Source organism: Lethenteron reissneri, unplaced genomic scaffold (genome assembly GCF_015708825.2).
Source record: "Lethenteron reissneri isolate LAM-NWPU_2019-01 unplaced genomic scaffold, ASM1570882v1 scaffold_141, whole genome shotgun sequence".
NCBI classification, from domain to species: Eukaryota; Metazoa; Chordata; class Hyperoartia; order Petromyzontiformes; family Petromyzontidae; genus Lethenteron; species Lethenteron reissneri.
The window spans coordinates 167,323-185,985 of NW_026891124.1; the positions used below are offsets into that span (position 1 = coordinate 167,323).

The 18,663-nt window shown below is 43.6% G+C and overlaps 1 pseudogene; it reads right to left on the reverse strand.

Annotated features, from left to right (window-relative positions):
- The window catches only part of LOC133362250 (zinc finger protein 208-like), a 67,630-nt pseudogene that overhangs the window by 21,080 nt on the left and 27,887 nt on the right, over positions 1-18,663 (reverse strand).

The following is an 18,663-nucleotide window of genomic DNA, read 5'->3' on the forward strand; positions in this document are numbered from 1 at the left end:
ATTTCTCCAACTTTAAATCAACAAAACCACTTAACCACGAGAGTAAAATTAGAAATTGAACCACCACACAACCACTGCGCATCACACCACATCAACAAGTAGTCCGATAGGACTACAAAGCACCACCTTAACGTGACGAAGTCTAGAATAAACTTTAACACGCAATTAGCTGTGAGAGGATGACATGGCACCTTCTACCATAAACACCAAACATTTACCAGTCCCGATGATACAACCACCAGACGAAGCCACGCATCTATAGAAGTATAACATTGTTGTCATCCTGAAATAAGTGAACACTTCTGGAACTTAAAAGGAAGGCTTTCATCTGAACACATTATAGAGCATTCACAACATCACTCTAGCTCGGAGTACTGGAAATCACTGAAAAAATATATCTTAGATACGCGAATATACACAATGCAACAGTTAACAGATGTACTCAATACGTCTTCAGCCACTCCACTACATCCAGCCATCTCTCCGGATCCAACTTCATGGGGTCGAAAGAGGAATTGTCGTCAGCGCTGATTACATCCACTACATCTCGCCATCTTTCAGGATCCACCTGCATAGGTTCGAAAGATGCATTTTTTCAGGACTCATTGCAGCACTTTGAATTCTACATTTTGATTTCACTTCCCTATCATTGCGGATCTTCTGGTGCTTGTTTCGGGGTGATGGCCGTGAACATGTCCTCTCCCTCGTAGAGCAATGAAATGGCTTCTAGTCCGAGTGTGTTTTCTTGTGACTGAAGATTTTATTTCCGTGAAAATGCCTTCCCGCACACAGCGCAATTGAATGGCTTCTCGTTCGTGTGTGTTTTCTGGTGTCTCTTTAGATGTGATTTCTCCGCAAATGCCTTCCCACAAACAGAGCAACTGAATGGCTTCTCACCCGAGTGTGTTTTCTGGTGTCTGTTAAGATGTGATTTATGTGAAAATGCCTTCCCACACGCAGAGCATTTGAATGGCTTCTCGCCCGTGTGTGTCTTCTGGTGATCGTTAAGATTCGATTTCCGTGAAAATGCCTTCCCACACACAGAGCAATTGAACGGCTTCTCGCCCGCGTGTATTTTATGGTGTCTGTTAAGATGGGATTTCCGTGAAAATGCCTTCCCACACACAGAGCAACTGAACGGCTTCTCGCCCGCGTGTGTTTTATGGTGTCTGTTAAGATGGGATTTCCGTGAAAATGCCTTCCCACACACAGAGCAATTGAACGGCTTCTCGCCCGTGTGTGCGTGGCGATGTGGATAGTTTATCTGCTCCATGTGACTGATTCTTCAGAGCAGAGTAACAGTCGCGGGTGTTGTTGAGCGTTAAAGGCACCCTCTAAGCTGCGTGGATGTCCGGCTCAAATCGCCAAGAAGCAAACTCTTACTAACGTCTAACCGACACACAGTAACGTCTCGTAAGTCGGGATATACGCGACTACCAGTTGTATCCACTAACAAAGACACTTACTTGTTGATGCACGGCGTGTCGATGTCCCTGTAACCCGTCTGAAGAGATCGCCACGAACTCTCCCAGTCGCCAGGCAATCGTGCTCGCCAGGCTGGGTCTCGCAGGAGAAGGGTAATCTGCAGAGCGAGGAGTCGTGCGTCTATCCTCAGTGAAATCCCTCTCGAAATGGTCTTGAGGTCTGAATTTAAGCCGCTTATAACTCCCGTCTAGCATTCAAATCTTTTGTTCTCGTCTTGGATTATCATCGACTTTGCATTCAATTGTTAATTTCTACATTAACAATCTGCATATGTAGCAACATAGCTTAGCGAATCTGGCCATTGTAATTTAACCTTAATACGTATGTACATCCTACTGCGTAATTGTACACTTCTGTTTGAATAATTACATACATCTCCATGCATAATTCCGTGCTTCCTGTGAATTTGCTAATATTCACCCGACAATGCCCTCTAAACTGCAGAGATTCATCTTAATGGTTCTGTCGGTTAAGGCACGGAGAAGGGAAGTAATAAAATAATAAAAATAAAACATAATAAAATAATTCTCACGACGGAAGAGCTGGAGGACGAGACAAAGGAGGAGGTGGAGGAGGTGCAGGTGGTGGAGGTGGTGATGCAGGCTCGTGAAGGACGCTACTGGGCAGTTGGAGGCAGTCGCCCTCCAACAACAACGGAGGGCGGAGGAGCGACGCTCACAACAACGAGCGGAGCGCCGGGTGGCTAAAGCACAGCAAGTTGGTACAGTAGGGGGCACAGGTGGTGCATCAGCCAGTCATCTCGGTAATCTCGGTCAGTCGACCCGTGGCACCTGCTGGGTCTGCCCCGTGACCTCCTGCCAGCGGGCGTTCGACACTTCACGTGGTAGCCTCAAGGTGCACTTGGCCTGGCACAAGCGTCGTGGTGACGTCACCGCCACTTAGTGGCGAATGGCGGTTATTGTTGTTGTTGTTGATGCAGGGAAAGAAGAGGAAGCGAGGGGGCCTTGCTCGCGTGGCGAGAGCGATCACCTCACTCCTCCGCCGCGTGCTGCTTTGTGGTGGCATGTCCACCACACAGTAGGGGTGGTTGTTGTGGTCGTGGATCGCTGCCAACCATGACCACTATCACCAGACTACCCACCCACCCCGTGACACATCCCAGGCACACACCCACACACCCCGTGATACACGTCACACACACACACCACATGGTTCCCCCCGGAGAGACGGTGCCACTGGGACCACAGCTGTGGAAGGAATCTGAGCAGCAGATGCCAGGACTACAGTGGAGAACGACTGCTATCAAGACACCTCACACAACAAACACACACGGGACTAGCCTAAAAAAACTAGCCGGCCCCATCTTGGACTAATAGGTGCAAGTTAATACTGTTCTGAACCTGTTTAATAAACATATTTAAGGACACTCGTGTTGAGCATGGTGCTTTTAGCAAACGAGTGTGTTTTGTTAAAATTTTTGTCATAAACTTTGAATAATCATCTGAATGGTTTAGCTTGAAAGCGTGGTTTATAATAACGTTAAGCAAAAAAAACAATCGTCATCTTCTAGTCTGTAACATACGACCTTCGGTGTGTATATACACCAGTGTGTATGTGTTCAATATTTTGCACGTATTTAAAATTTGCGACGAGTTTTTTTTTTTTTGATACAGCTGTCTTGGCTGTGATGGTACCACCTGAAGACGGAAGCTTGTGTTGCCTCGGAAACGTCGTGATTTTATTTTATTTTACTTTTTAATGTGTTTTACCTACGTGACCTTACCGAAAAAACCTAAGAATACGAGTTGTTTTGCTAATTTCATTGACTATTGAGGTGTTACCAGCCCCTCGCACCCGTCCAAAGACCTCGTGGGACGCTGTGGTGGCTACGAGCCTTACCTCCGGGACATTTCTCACATCCACCACAGCGTTACCGTCCAACACCGTCAATGAAGGAAGGGGGTTATTTTTTCAAAACTTTACTTGTGGCTGGGGATTGACAAACAACAGGGATTGCTTTCTTCTGATTAACAAAAAAACGAATGAAGGGGACGTGGGAGCGTGGCGTAAGGTGTGGAAAGCTGTAAGTCACAGGTATCAATCGAATTGGGTCAATGACACCAGCACACAAATGCTGGGGTCGTTTGGAATGGTGTTGCATTGATGAAAGATGAAGTTTTCCGACGTTGAATTTCATGAACTTTACATTCAATTGTTATTTTTGGAATTTCCAATCTGCATATCTAGCAATTAGCTTCGTTAATCTGGCTATTGAGCTTAAGTCTGAATGCATATGTGCATCTCACCACATAATTCGCGTTCATTTGCTCATATTCACTCTGCAATGTGTGTACACGTGTATATTTACACTTGTTTTTGTGGATATGTACATGCGTGTATGTGTGTATAGGTATGTACACTAATTTGTTCGCACATTTATTTGTGATGTCAAACGCAATCCCTGTGTACGTACACTGCTGTGTATGTATACTCGTGTGTGTATGCGCACTCGTGTATGCATGTGCATCCGTGTGTGTATGTACAAAGCTGTGTGTATGCACATTCGTGTATGTATCTACAGCTCTGTGTATGTCCACTCGTGTGTGGGTGCGTGTACAAGGGAGTGTATGTGTGTACTCGTGTGTTATTGTTATAATATTGTGTCGTACCAAGAATTGAGGGGCAACGTGGTAATGAATGCGGTACCACAACAGGGAACTGTAGCCATGTGTATGTACATGGGTGTGTACTGCTGTGCGTGTACATTCGTGTGTGTATTTACACTCGTTCATGGACACGTGTGGGTCTGTACACGTGTGTGTATGTATGTACAATCGTGCGTGCTCGCACATTTGTGTGTGTATTGCCCCTACAGTCTGTTAAGGCTATACGGGGGATCTTTATCTTTGTGTGTACAAAGCGGGGTGGATGCACATTCGTGCATTTTTCTACACCGCTGTGTATGTCCACTTATGTGTACAAGGGAGTGTATATGTGTACCCGTGTAAGTATGTGTAGTGGAACACACAACTTATTTTCATATCGTGTCGTACAAATAATTGAGGGGCAACGTGGTGTTGAATGCGGCACCACAACAGGGAACTACAGGGATGAGACTCCCCGCTCGTGGTGCTAAATTAATGAAAACAGCGCCACTGAGCGGACAGAGCCCCGCCCCTACAGCTCGTGCGTGTGACGTCATGAGTGTGACGTCATGAGTGTGATCAGCTGACAGCCACGATGCTGCCAGGTGAGGGTCAACTTGTGTGCTGGAGATGCTTCACCTGAAACTCGCCTCCACACGTGTTCGCTATGAACATTGTAGCAATAAGGGACGATTAGTCATCTTAAACATGTCAGGTCTTTATTGTTCTGCAAGAAAATTAAAGTTAAAACTCGTAGAAACACATGCACACTCGTGTGTGATTGCACACCGCTGTATAGACAGTCGTGTTTATAAGCACACTTGTGTGTGTATGTCTACTCGTCCGTGTTTTTTCAAGGAAGGATATGGTTGAAATAACGTACGATCAGTCATCTTTAAAAACAATATAGGTCTTTATTAATCTGCAAGAAAATTCACGTTAATACTCGTATTGAAATCTTTATTAAAACGCATGCTCAAACAGGAAGGAACTAGACAAATTATTTCCCAATTTCAACAGTTAAAACATATTCTTAAAATTCAACACGTGAACGTCGATTTCCCCATTGACGTCCTTTTCGACTGAAGCCATTCGTCCAGAAGTCCAAGCCATCAAACACTAGAACAACGAACGTGCAATCCACGCACACTCTGAAACCTATACTTTAAGTTATTTATTTATTACACAATGATAAAAAAAATTAAAGAACATGTTTAAAATATTGAGCAAAGTTGTGATCACAGTATTTCTCCAACTTTAAATCAACAAAACCACTTAACCACGAGAGTAAAATTAGAAATTGAACCACCACACAACCACTGCGCATCACACCACATCAACAAGTAGTCCGATAGGACTACAAAGCACCACCTTAACGTGACGAAGTCTAGAATAAACTTTAACACGCAATTAGCTGTGAGAGGATGACATGGCACCTTCTACCATAAACACCAAACATTTACCAGTCCCGATGATACAACCATCAGACGAAGCAACGCATCTATAGAAGTATAACATTGTTGTCATCCTGAAATAAGTGAACACTTCTGGAAATTAAAAGGAATACGTTCATCTGAACACAGTATAGACCATTCACAACATCACTCTAGCTCGGAGTACTGGAAATCACTGAAAAAATATATCTAAGAGACACGAATATACACAGGGCAATAGTTAACAGATGTACTCAATACGTCTTCAGCCACTCCACTACATCCAGCCATCTCTCCGGATCCAACTTCATGGGGTCGAAAGAGGAATTGTCGTCAGCGCTGATTACATCCACTACATCTCGCCATCTTTCAGGATCCACCTGCATAGGTTCGAAAAATGCATTTTTTCAGGACTCATTGCAGCACTTTGAATTCTACATTTTGATTTCACTTCCCTATCATTGCGGATCTTCTGGTGCTTGTTTCGGGGTGATGGCCGTGAACATGTCCTCTCCCTCGTAGAGCAATGAAATGGCTTCTAGCCCGAGTGTGTTTTCTTGTGACTGAAGATTTTATTTCCGTGAAAATGCCTTCCCGCACACAGCGCAATTGAATGGCTTCTCGTTCGTGTGTGTTTTCTGGTGTCTCTTTAGATGTGATTTCTCCGCAAATGCCTTCCCACAAACAGAGCAACTGAATGGCTTCTCACCCGAGTGTGTTTTCTGGTGTCTGTTAAGATGTGATTTATGTGAAAATGCCTTCCCACACGCAGAGCATTTGAATGGCTTCTCGCCCGTGTGTGTCTTCTGGTGATCGTTAAGATTCGATTTCCGTGAAAATGCCTTCCCACACACAGAGCAATTGAACGGCTTCTCGCCCGCGTGTATTTTATGGTGTCTGTTAAGATGGGATTTCCGTGAAAATGCCTTCCCACACACAGAGCAACTGAACGGCTTCTCGCCCGCGTGTGTTTTATGGTGTCTGTTAAGATGGGATTTCCGTGAAAATGCCTTCCCACACACAGAGCAATTGAACGGCTTCTCGCCCGTGTGTGCGTGGCGATGTGGATAGTTTATCTGCTCCATGTGACTGATTCTTCAGAGCAGAGTAACAGTCGCGGGTGTTGTTGAGAGTTAAAGGCACCCTCTAAGCTGCGTGGATGTCTGTCTCAAATCGCCAAAAAGCAAACTCTCACTAACGTATAACCGACACACAGTAACGTCTCGTAAGTCGGGCTACACGCGACTACCAGTTGTATCCACTAACGAAGACACTTACTTGTTGATGCACGGCGTGTCGATGTCCCTGTAACCCGTCTGAAGAGATCGCCACGAACTCTCCCAGTCGCCAGGCAATCGAGCTCGCCAGGCTGGGTCTCGCAGGAGAAGGGTAATCGGCAGAGCGAAGAGTTGCGCGTCTATCCTCAGTGAAATCCCTCTCGAAATGGTCTTGAGGTCTGATTTTAAGCCCCTTATAACTCCCCTCTAGCATTCAATTCCTTTGTTCTCGTCTTGGATTATCATCGACTTTGCATTCAATTGTTAATTTCTACATTAACAATCCGCATATGTAGCAACATAGCTTAGCTAATCCGGCCATTGCAATTTAACCTTAATACATATGCATATCTCACTGCATAATTGTATGCTTCCGTTTAAATAAAGATATACATATCCATGCATAATTTCGTGCTTCGTGATAATTTGCCAATATTCACCCGACAATGTCCTTTAAACTGAAGCAAGTTTAGAGGATTTAACATCGACATACAGTCTGAAGTATCAAAATGCTGATGTCCAGTTCGATTTCGACTAAGAGGTACAAATATATACTGTACTGACTTTGTTTTATAAAAAATATATTTAAGTATTTGTGTTGATATGAGCGCGTCAGTAAATCAAGGTGATTTGTTTAATTTAATTCACGACAATTATTACGATTGCTGTCATACACTTTTATTGATAATCGAAATTGTATCGCTTGTAAACGTGTGTGAGCAATGTCTTTCTCCAACTTTAGCTCAACAAGACCACTTAACAACGAGAGTAAAATCAGGAATTGAAACACCTCACAACCAATGCGCATCACACTACATCAACAAGTAATCCGATAGGACTACGAAGCACCACCTTAACGTGACAAAGTTTGGAATCAACAAGACAGCACGCTCACATCATTTGCTGTGCAATAATTACAACACATGCCACCTTCTAGCATAAGCACCAGCCATTACAGCAGGGAACTGTAGCCATGTGTATGGACATGGGTGTGTACTTCTCTGTGGGTATATTCGTGTGTATGTGCACTCGTGTGTGTATTTACACTCGTTCATGGACACGTGTGGGTCTGTACACGTGTGTGTATGTATGTACAATCGTGTGTGCTCGCATATTTGTGTGTGTTGAAACGCAATCCCTGAGCATGCACACTGCTGTATACGTGCACATGTGTTTATGTATATTGCTGTGTGCAATTACACTGTGCATGTATCTACACCCCGATGCATTTACACTCATTTGTGCATCTATACATATGTGTCGTATGTATAAATGCACAAATGGGTGTACGCACTCGTGTATGCATGTGCACCCGTGTGTGTATGTACAAAGCGGTGTGTATGCACATTCGTGCATTTTCCTACAGCACTGTGTATGTCCACTCGTGTGTGGGTGTGTGTACAACGGAGTGTATATGTGGGGAGCGGTGGTGTAGCGGTTAGCGCGCTGCGCTATGAACCCGGCTACACGGGTTCGATTCCCGCTCACGGCCAACACCAGTGACGATTATCTGAACCGGTCCCGGGCCTCCCCTAGGTCGACTCAGCCTCAAATGAGTACCTGGTGCGGTGTGTAAACATTGCCACGAGGGAGACAAAGGCGGTCGGGCGTGGTGCTGGCCACCCACCCCCTCGTGTACCGTTGCGGCCTTCATAGGTGCTCGCTAACAGCACTTGCCCCTACAGTCTGTTAAGGCTATACGGGGGATCTTTATCTTTGTGTGTACAAAGCGGGGTGGATGCACATTCGTGCATTTTTCTCCACCGCGGTGTATGTAAACTCGTGTGTGGGTGTGTGTACAAGGGAGTGTATATGTGTACTCGTGTAAGTTTGTATAGTGGAACACACAACTTATTTTCATATCGTTTCGTACAAATCATTGAGGGGCAACGTGGTGATGAATGCGGCACCACAACAGGGAACTACAGGGATGAGACTCCCCGCTCGTGGTGCTAAATTAATGAAAACAGCGCCACTGAGCGGACAGAGCCCCGCCCCTACAGCTCGTGCGTGTGACGTCATGAGTGTGACGTCATGAGTGTGATCAGCGGACAGCCACGATGCTGCCAGGTGAGGGTCAACTTGTGTGCTGGAGATGCTTCACCTGAAACTCGCCTCCACGCGTGTTCGCTATGAACATTGTAGCAATAAGGGACGATTAGTCATCTTTAACATGTCAGGTCTTTATTGTTCTGCAAGAAAATTCACGTTAATACTCGTATCGAAATCTTTATTCATACGCATGCTCAAACAGGAAGGAACTAGGCAAATTATTTCCCAATAGGAATTCAACAGTTAAAACATATTCTTAAAATCTAACACGTAAACGTCGATTTCCCCATCGACGTCCTTTTGACTGAAGCCATTCGTCCAGAAGTCCAAGCCATCAAACACAAGAACAACGAACGTGCAATCCACGCACACTCTGAAACCTATTACTTTAAGTTATTTTGTTTATTACACAATGATAAAATATTTTTTAAGAACATCTTCTTGGTTCTTTCGGTAAAGTCACGTAGAATGGAAATAATAAAATAATAAAAATAAAACATCATAAAATATTATTATTTTATTATTTCCATTCGACGTCACTTTACCTGAAAGAACCAAGAAGATGAATCCCTGCAGTCACGAAAGCTTTAAATCGAAAATTAAGAACATGTTTAAAATATTGAGCAAAGTTGTGATCACAGTATTTCTCCAACTTTAAATCAACAAAACCACTTAACCACGAGAGTAAAATTAGAAATTGAACCACCACACAACCACTGCGCATCACACCACATCAACAAGTAGTCCGATAGGACTACAAAGCACCACCTTAACGTGACGAAGTCTAGAATAAACTTTAACACGCAATTAGCTGTGAGAGGATGACATGGCACCTTCTACCATAAACACCAAACATTTACCAGTCCCGATGATACAACCACCAGACGAAGCAACGCATCTATAGAAGTATAACATTGTTGTCATCCTGAAATAAGTGAACACTTCTGGAAATTAAAAGGAATACGTTCATCTGAACACAGTATAGACCATTCACAACATCACTCTAGCTCGGAGTACTGGAAATCACTGAAAAAATATATCTTAGATACGCGAATATACACAATGCAACAGTTAACAGATGTACTCAATACGTCTTCAGCCACTCCACTACATCCAGCCATCTCTCCGGATCCAACTTCATGGGGTCGAAAGAGGAATTGTCGTCAGCGCTGATTACATCCACTACATCTCGCCATCTTTCAGGATCCACCTGCATAGGTTCGAAAGATGCATTTTTTCAGGACTCATTGCAGCACTTTGAATTCTACATTTTTATTTCACTTCCCTATCATTGCGGATCTTCTGGTGCTTGTTTCGGGGTGATGGCCGTGAACATGTCCTCTCCCTCGTAGAGCAATGAAATGGCTTCTAGCCCGAGTGTGTTTTCTTGTGACTGAAGATTTTATTTCCGTGAAAATGCCTTCCCGCACACAGCGCAATTGAATGGCTTCTCGTTCGTGTGTGTTTTCTGGTGTCTCTTTAGATGTGATTTCTCCGCAAATGCCTTCCCACAAACAGAGCAACTGAATGGCTTCTCACCCGAGTGTGTTTTCTGGTGTCTGTTAAGATGTGATTTATGTGAAAATGCCTTCCCACACGCAGAGCATTTGAATGGCTTCTCGCCCGTGTGTGTCTTCTGGTGATCGTTAAGATTCGATTTCCGTGAAAATGCCTTCCCACACACAGAGCAATTGAACGGCTTCTCGCCCGCGTGTATTTTATGGTGTCTGTTAAGATGGGATTTCCGTGAAAATGCCTTCCCACACACAGAGCAACTGAACGGCTTCTCGCCCGCGTGTGTTTTATGGTGTCTGTTAAGATGGGATTTCCGTGAAAATGCCTTCCCACACACAGAGCAATTGAACGGCTTCTCGCCCGTGTGTGCGTGGCGATGTGGATAGTTTATCTGCTCCATGTGACTGATTCTTCAGAGCAGAGTAACAGTCGCGGGTGTTGTTGAGAGTTAAAGGCACCCTCTAAGCTGCGTGGATGTCTGTCTCAAATCGCCAAAAAGCAAACTCTCACTAACGTCTAACCTACACACAGTAACGTCTCGTAAGTCGGGCTACACGCGACTACCAGTTTTATCCACTAACGAAGACACTTACTTGTTGATGCACGGCGTGTCGATGTCCCTGTAACCCTTCTGAAGAGATCGCCACGAACTCTCCCAGTCGCCACGCAATCGGGCTCGCCAGGCTGGGTCTCGCAGGAGAAGGGTAATCTGCAGAGCGAGGATTTGCACGTCTATCCTCAGCGAAATCCCTCTCGAAATGGTCTTGAGGACTGATTTTAAGCCCCTTATAACTCCCCTCTAGCATACAAATCCTTTGTTCTCGTCTTGGATTATCATAGACTTTGCATTCAATTGTTAATTATTTTACATTAACAATCCGCATATGTAGCAACATAGCTTAGCGAATCTGGCCATTGTAATTTAACCTTAATACGTATGTACATTATACTGCGTAATTGTACACTTCTGTTTGAATAATTGCATACATCTCCATGCATATTTCCGTGCTTCCTGTGAATTTGCTAAAATTCTCTAAACTGCAGGGATTCATCTTCATGGTTCTTTCGGTAAAGTAACGTAGAAGGGAAGTAATAAAATAATAAAAATAAAACATAATAAAATAATTCTCACGACGGAAGAGATGGAGGACGAGACAAAGGAGGAGGTGCAGGAGGTGCAGGTGGTGGAGGTGGTGATGCAGGGAAAGAAGAGGAAGCGAGGGAGCCTTGCTCGCGTGGCGTGAGCGATCACCTCACTCCTCCGCCGCGTGCTGCTTTGTGGTGGCATGTCCACCACACAGTAGGGGTGGTTGTTGTGGTCGTGGATCGCTGCCAACCATGACCACTATCACCAGACTACCAACCCACCCCGTGACACATCCCAGGCACACACCCACACACCCCGTGATACACGTCACACACACACCACATGGTCCCCCCCCGGAGAGACGGTGCCACTGGGACCACAGCTGTGGAAGGAATCTGAGCAGCAGATGCCAGGACTACAGTGGAGAACGACTGCTATCAAGACACCTCACACAACAAACACACACGGGACTAGCCAAAAAAAACTAGCCGGCCCCATCTTGGACTAATAGGTGCAAGTTAATACTGTTCTGAACCTGTTTAATAAACATATTTAAGGACACTCGTGTTGAGCACGGTGCTTTTAGCAAACGAGAGTGTTTTGTTATAATTTCTGTCATAAACTTTGAATAATCATCTGAATGGTTTAGCTTGAAAGCGTGGTTCATAATAACGTTACGCAAAAAAAAAAACAATCGTCATCTTCTAGTCTGTAACATACGACCTTCGGTGTGTATATACACCAGTGTGTATGTGTTCAATATTTTGCACGTGTTTAAAATTTGCGACGAGTTTTTTTTTTTATACAGCTGTCTTGGCTGTGATGGTACCACCTGTTGCCTCTGAAACGTCGTGATTTTTATTTTATTTTACTTTTTAATGTGTTTTACCTACATGACTTTACCGAAAAAACCTAAGAATACGAGTTTTTTTGCTAAATGCATTGAGTATTGAGGGGTTACCAGCCCCTCGCACCCGCCCAAAGACCTCGTGGGCCGCTGTGGTGGCTACGAGCCTTCCCTCCGGGACTTTGCTCACATCCACCGCAGCGTTACCGTCCAACACTGTCAATGAAGGAAGGGGGTTGTTTTTTCAAAACTTTACTCGTGGCTGGGGATTGACAAACAACAGGGATTGCTTTCTTCTGATTAACAAAAAAACGAATGAAGGGGGCGTGGGAGCGTGGCGTAAGGTGTGGAAAGCTGTAAGTCACAGGTATCAATCGAATTGGGTCAATGACACCAGCACACAAATGCTGGGGTCGTTTGGAATGGTGTTGCATTGATGAAAGATGAAGTTTTCCGACGTTGAATTTCATGAACTTTACATTCAATTGTTATTTTTGGAATTTCCAATCTGCATATCTAGCAATTAGCTTCGCTAATCTGGCTATTGAGCTTAAGTCTGAATACATATGTGCATCTCACCACATAATTCGCGTTCATTTGCTAATATTCACTCTGCAATGTGTGTACACGTGTATATTTACACTTGTTTTTGTGGATATGTACATGCGTGTATGTGTGTATAGGTATGTACACTAATTTGTTCGCACATTTATTTGTGATGTCAAACGCAATCCCTGTGTACGTACACTGCCGTGTATGTATACTCGTGTGTGTATGCGCACTCGTGTATGCATGTGCACCCGTGTGTGTATGTACAAAGCTGTGTGTATGCACATTCGTGTATGTATCTACAGCTCTGTGTATGTCCACTCGTGTGTGGGTGCGTGTACAAGGGAGTGTATGTGTGTACTCGTGTGTTATTGTTATAATATTGTGTCGTACCAAGAATTGAGGGGCAACGTGGTAATGAATGCGGTACCACAACAGGGAACTGTAGCCATGTGTATGTACATGGGTGTGTACTGCTGTGCGTGTACATTCGTGTATGTATTTACACTCGTTCATGGACACGTGTGGGTCTGTACACGTGTGTGTATGTATGTACAATCGTGCGTGCTCGCACATTTGTGTGTGTATTGCCCCTACAGTCTGTTGAGGCTATACGGGGGATCTTTATCTTTGTGTGTACAAAGCGGGGTGGATGCACATTCGTGCATTTTTCTACACCGCTGTGTATGTCCACTTATGTGTACAAGGGAGTGTATATGTGTACCCGTGTAAGTATGTGTAGTGGAACACACAACTTATTTTCATATCGTGTCGTACAAATAATTGAGGGGCAACGTGGTGTTGAATGCGGCACCACAACAGGGAACTACAGGGATGAGACTCCCCGCTCGTGGTGCTAAATTAATGAAAACAGCGCCACTGAGCGGACAGAGCCCCGCCCCTACAGCTCGTGCGTGTGACGTCATGAGTGTGACGTCACGAGTGTGATCAGCTGACAGCCACGATGCTGCCAGGTGAGGGTCAACTTGTGTGCTGGAGATGCTTCACCTGAAACTCGCCTCCACACGTGTTCGCTATGAACATTGTAGCAATAAGGGACGATTAGTCATCTTAAACATGTCAGGTCTTTATTGTTCTGCAAGAAAATTAAAGTTAAAACTCGTAGAAACACATGCACACTCGTGTGTGATTGCACACCGCTGTATAGACAGTCGTGTTTATAAGCACACTTGTGTGTGTATGTCTACTCGTCCGTGTTTTTTCAAGGAAGGATATGGTTGAAATAACGTACGATCAGTCATCTTTAAAAACAATATAGGTCTTTATTAATCTGCAAGAAAATTCACGTTAATACTCGTATTGAAATCTTTATTAAAACGCATGCTCAAACAGGAAGGAACTAGACAAATTATTTCCCAATTTCAACAGTTAAAACATATTCTTAAAATTCAACACGTGAACGTCGATTTCCCCATTGACGTCCTTTTCGACTGAAGCCATTCGTCCAGAAGTCCAAGCCATCAAACACTAGAACAACGAACGTGCAATCCACGCACACTCTGAAACCTATACTTTAAGTTATTTATTTATTACACAATGATAAAAAAATTAAAGAACATGTTTAAAATATTGAGCAAAGTTGTGATCACAGTATTTCTCCAACTTTAAATCAACAAAACCACTTAACCACGAGAGTAAAATTAGAAATTGAACCACCACACAACCACTGCGCATCACACCACATCAACAAGTAGTCCGATAGGACTACGAAGCACCACCTTAACGTGACGAAGTCTAGAATAAACTTTAACACGCAATTAGCTGTGAGAGGATGACATGGCACCTTCTACCATAAACACCAAACATTTACCAGTCCCGATGATACAACCATCAGACGAAGCAACGCATCTATAGAAGTATAACATTGTTGTCATCCTGAAATAAGTGAACACTTCTGGAAATTAAAAGGAATACGTTCATCTGAACACAGTATAGACCATTCACAACATCACTCTAGCTCGGAGTACTGGAAATCACTGAAAAAATATATCTAAGAGACACGAATATACACAGGGCAACAGTTAACAGATGTACTCAATACGTCTTCAGCCACTCCACTACATCCAGCCATCTCTCCGGATCCAACTTCATGGGGTCGAAAGAGGAATTGTCGTCAGCGCTGATTACATCCACTACATCTCGCCATCTTTCAGGATCCACCTGCATAGGTTCGAAAGATGCATTTTTTCAGGACTCATTGCAGCACTTTGAATTCTACATTTTGATTTCACTTCCCTATCATTGCGGATCTTCTGGTGCTTGTTTCGGGGTGATGGCCGTGAACATGTCCTCTCCCTCGTAGAGCAATGAAATGGCTTCTAGCCCGAGTGTGTTTTCTTGTGACTGAAGATTTTATTTCCGTGAAAATGCCTTCCCGCACACAGCGCAATTGAATGGCTTCTCGTTCGTGTGTGTTTTCTGGTGTCTCTTTAGATGTGATTTCTCCGCAAATGCCTTCCCACAAACAGAGCAACTGAATGGCTTCTCACCCGAGTGTGTTTTCTGGTGTCTGTTAAGATGTGATTTATGTGAAAATGCCTTCCCACACGCAGAGCATTTGAATGGCTTCTCGCCCGTGTGTGTCTTCTGGTGATCGTTAAGATTCGATTTCCGTGAAAATGCCTTCCCACACACAGAGCAATTGAACGGCTTCTCGCCCGCGTGTATTTTATGGTGTCTGTTAAGATGGGATTTCCGTGAAAATGCCTTCCCACACACAGAGCAACTGAACGGCTTCTCGCCCGCGTGTGTTTTATGGTGTCTGTTAAGATGGGATTTCCGTGAAAATGCCTTCCCACACACAGAGCAATTGAACGGCTTCTCGCCCGTGTGTGCGTGGCGATGTGGATAGTTTATCTGCTCCATGTGACTGATTCTTCAGAGCAGAGTAACAGTCGCGGGTGTTGTTGAGAGTTAAAGGCACCCTCTAAGCTGCGTGGATGTCTGTCTCAAATCGCCAAAAAGCAAACTCTCACTAACGTCTAACCGACACACAGTAACGTCTCGTAAGTCGGGCTACACGCGACTACCAGTTGTATCCACTAACGAAGACACTTACTTGTTGATGCACGGCGTGTCGATGTCCCTGTAACCCGTCTGAAGAGATCGCCACGAACTCTCCTAGTCGCCAGGCAATCGAGCTCGCCAGGCTGGGTCTCGCAGGAGAAGGATAATCTGCAGAGCGAGGAGTTGCGCGTCTATCCTCAGCGAAATCCCTCTCGAAATGGTCTTGAGGTCAGATTTTAAGCCCCTTAAAACTCCCCTCTAGCATTCAAATTCTTTGTTCTCGTCTTGGATTATCATAGACTTTGCATTCAATTGTTAATTTTTACATTAACAATCCGCATATGTAGCAACATAGCTTAGCTAATCCGGCCATTGTAATTTAACCTTAATACATATGCATATCTCACTGCATAATTGTACGCTTCCGTTTAAATAACGATCTACATATCCATGCATAATTCAGTGCTTCGTGTTAATTTGCCAATATTCACCCGACAATGTCCTTTAAACTGATGCAAGTTTAGAGGATTTAACATCGACATAGAGTCTGAAGTATCAAAATGCTGATGTCCGGTTCGATTTCGACTAAGAGGTGCAAATGTATACTGTACTGACTTTGTTTTATAAAAAAATATTTAAGTATTTGTGTTGATATGAGCGCGTCAGTAAATCAAGGTGATTTGTTTAATTTAATTCACGACAATTATTACTATTGCTGTCATACACTTTTATTGATAATCGAAATGGTATCACTTCTGTTTTATAAGGATATTAAAGTTAAAACTCGTAGAGACACATGCACACTCGTGTGTGAATGCACACCGCTGTATAGAAAGTCGTGTTTATAAGCACACTTGTGTGTGTATGTCTACTCGTCCGTGTTTTTTAAAGGAAGGATATGGTTGAAATAACGTACGATCAGTCATCTTTAAAAACAATTCAGGTCTTTATTAATCTGCAAGAAAATTCACGTTAACACTCGTATCGAAATCTTTTTTAATACGCTTGCTCAAACAGGAAGGAACTAGGCAAATTATTTCCCAATAGGAATTCAACAGTTAAAACATATTCTTAAAATCTAACACGTAAACGTCGATTTCCCCATTGACGTCCTTTTCGACTGAAGCAATCAAACACAAGAACAACGAACGTGCAATCGACGCACAATCTTAAATCAATTATTTTAAGTTATTTTATTTATTACACAATGATAAAATAAAATAAAAGAACATGTTTAAAATATTGAGCAAAGTTGTGATCACAGTATTTCTCCGACTTTAGCTCAACAAAACCACTTGACCACGAGAGTAAAATTAGAAATTGAACCACCACACAACCACTGCGCTTCACAACACATCAACAAGTAGTCCGAAAGGACTACGAAGCCACACCTTAACGTGACGAAGTCTGGAATAAACAAGACAGCGCGCTCACATCATTTGCTGTGAGAAGATTACAACACATGCCACCTTCTAGCATAAGCACCAGCCATTTAACAGCCCCGATGATCCAACTACCAGACGAAGCAATGTATCTTTCGAAGTATAAAATTGTTGCCATCCTGAAGTAAGTGAACACTTCTGGAACTTAAAAGAAAGACTTTTATCTGAACACATTCACATGACTCTAGCTCGGAGTAATGGAAATGACTGAAAAAATACATCTAAGAGACACGAAAATACACAGGGCAACAGTTATCAGATGTACTCATGACGTTTGAGTCTTCAGCCACTCCATTACATCCAGCCATCTCTCAGGATCCAACTTCATGGGGTCGAAAGTGGAATTTCCTTTAGAATTCATTACATCACTTTCGAATTCAGCTTTTTATTCCTGATGACTTGTGAAGTGTTTTCTAACCGTGAAAATGCTTCAAACACACAGAGCAATCAAACATATTTGTTCAAATGATCACACTATACTTGGAGTACTGCTGCAAATCACTGATTCAAAAAGAGTTGTACGTTATTAATTGATCTTACAGAGATACAAACATGAACGTTCCAGGAATTCAACAGCTAAAAGAAGTGCTCAAAACTTTGATTTTCCATCCACTCCAGCAGCCATTTTTGAGTATCCAACTGCATGGGGTCGAAAGTGGAATTGTCTTCAGCGCTGATTACATCCACTACATCTAGCCATCTCTCAGGATCCAACTGCATGGGGTCGAAAGATGAATTGTCGTCAGGACTCATTATATCCAGCAACCTCTCAGGATCCAACTGCATGAGATCGAAAGAGGAATTGTTGTCAGGATTCATGACATCCACTACATCTAGGCATCTCTCAGGATCCACCTGCCTCGGTTCAAAAGATGAATTTTTTTCAGGACTCATTGCAGTACTTTGCATCTTACTTTTTGATATCACTTCATCATAATTGCGCATCTTCTGAGGCTTGTTTTGGAGTGATGGCCGTGAACATGTCTTCTCCCTCGGAGAGCAAATGAATGGCTTTTCCCCCGAGTGTGTTTTCTGGTGCCTGCGAAGAGCTGACTTCCATGCAAATGCCTTCCCACACGCAGAGCATTTGAATGGCTTCTCGCCCGTGTGTGTCTTCTGGTGACTGTGAAGATTTGATTTCTCTGCAAATGCCTTCCCACACACAGAGCACTTGAATGGCTTCTCGCCCGTGTGTGTTTTCTGGTGAGTGTTAAAATGTGATTTCAGTGAAAATGCCTTCCCACAAACAGAGCACTTGAATGGCTTCTCACCCGTGTGTGTCTTCTGGTGAGTGTTAAGATTTGATTTCAGTGAAAATGCCTTCCCACACACAGAGCAATTGA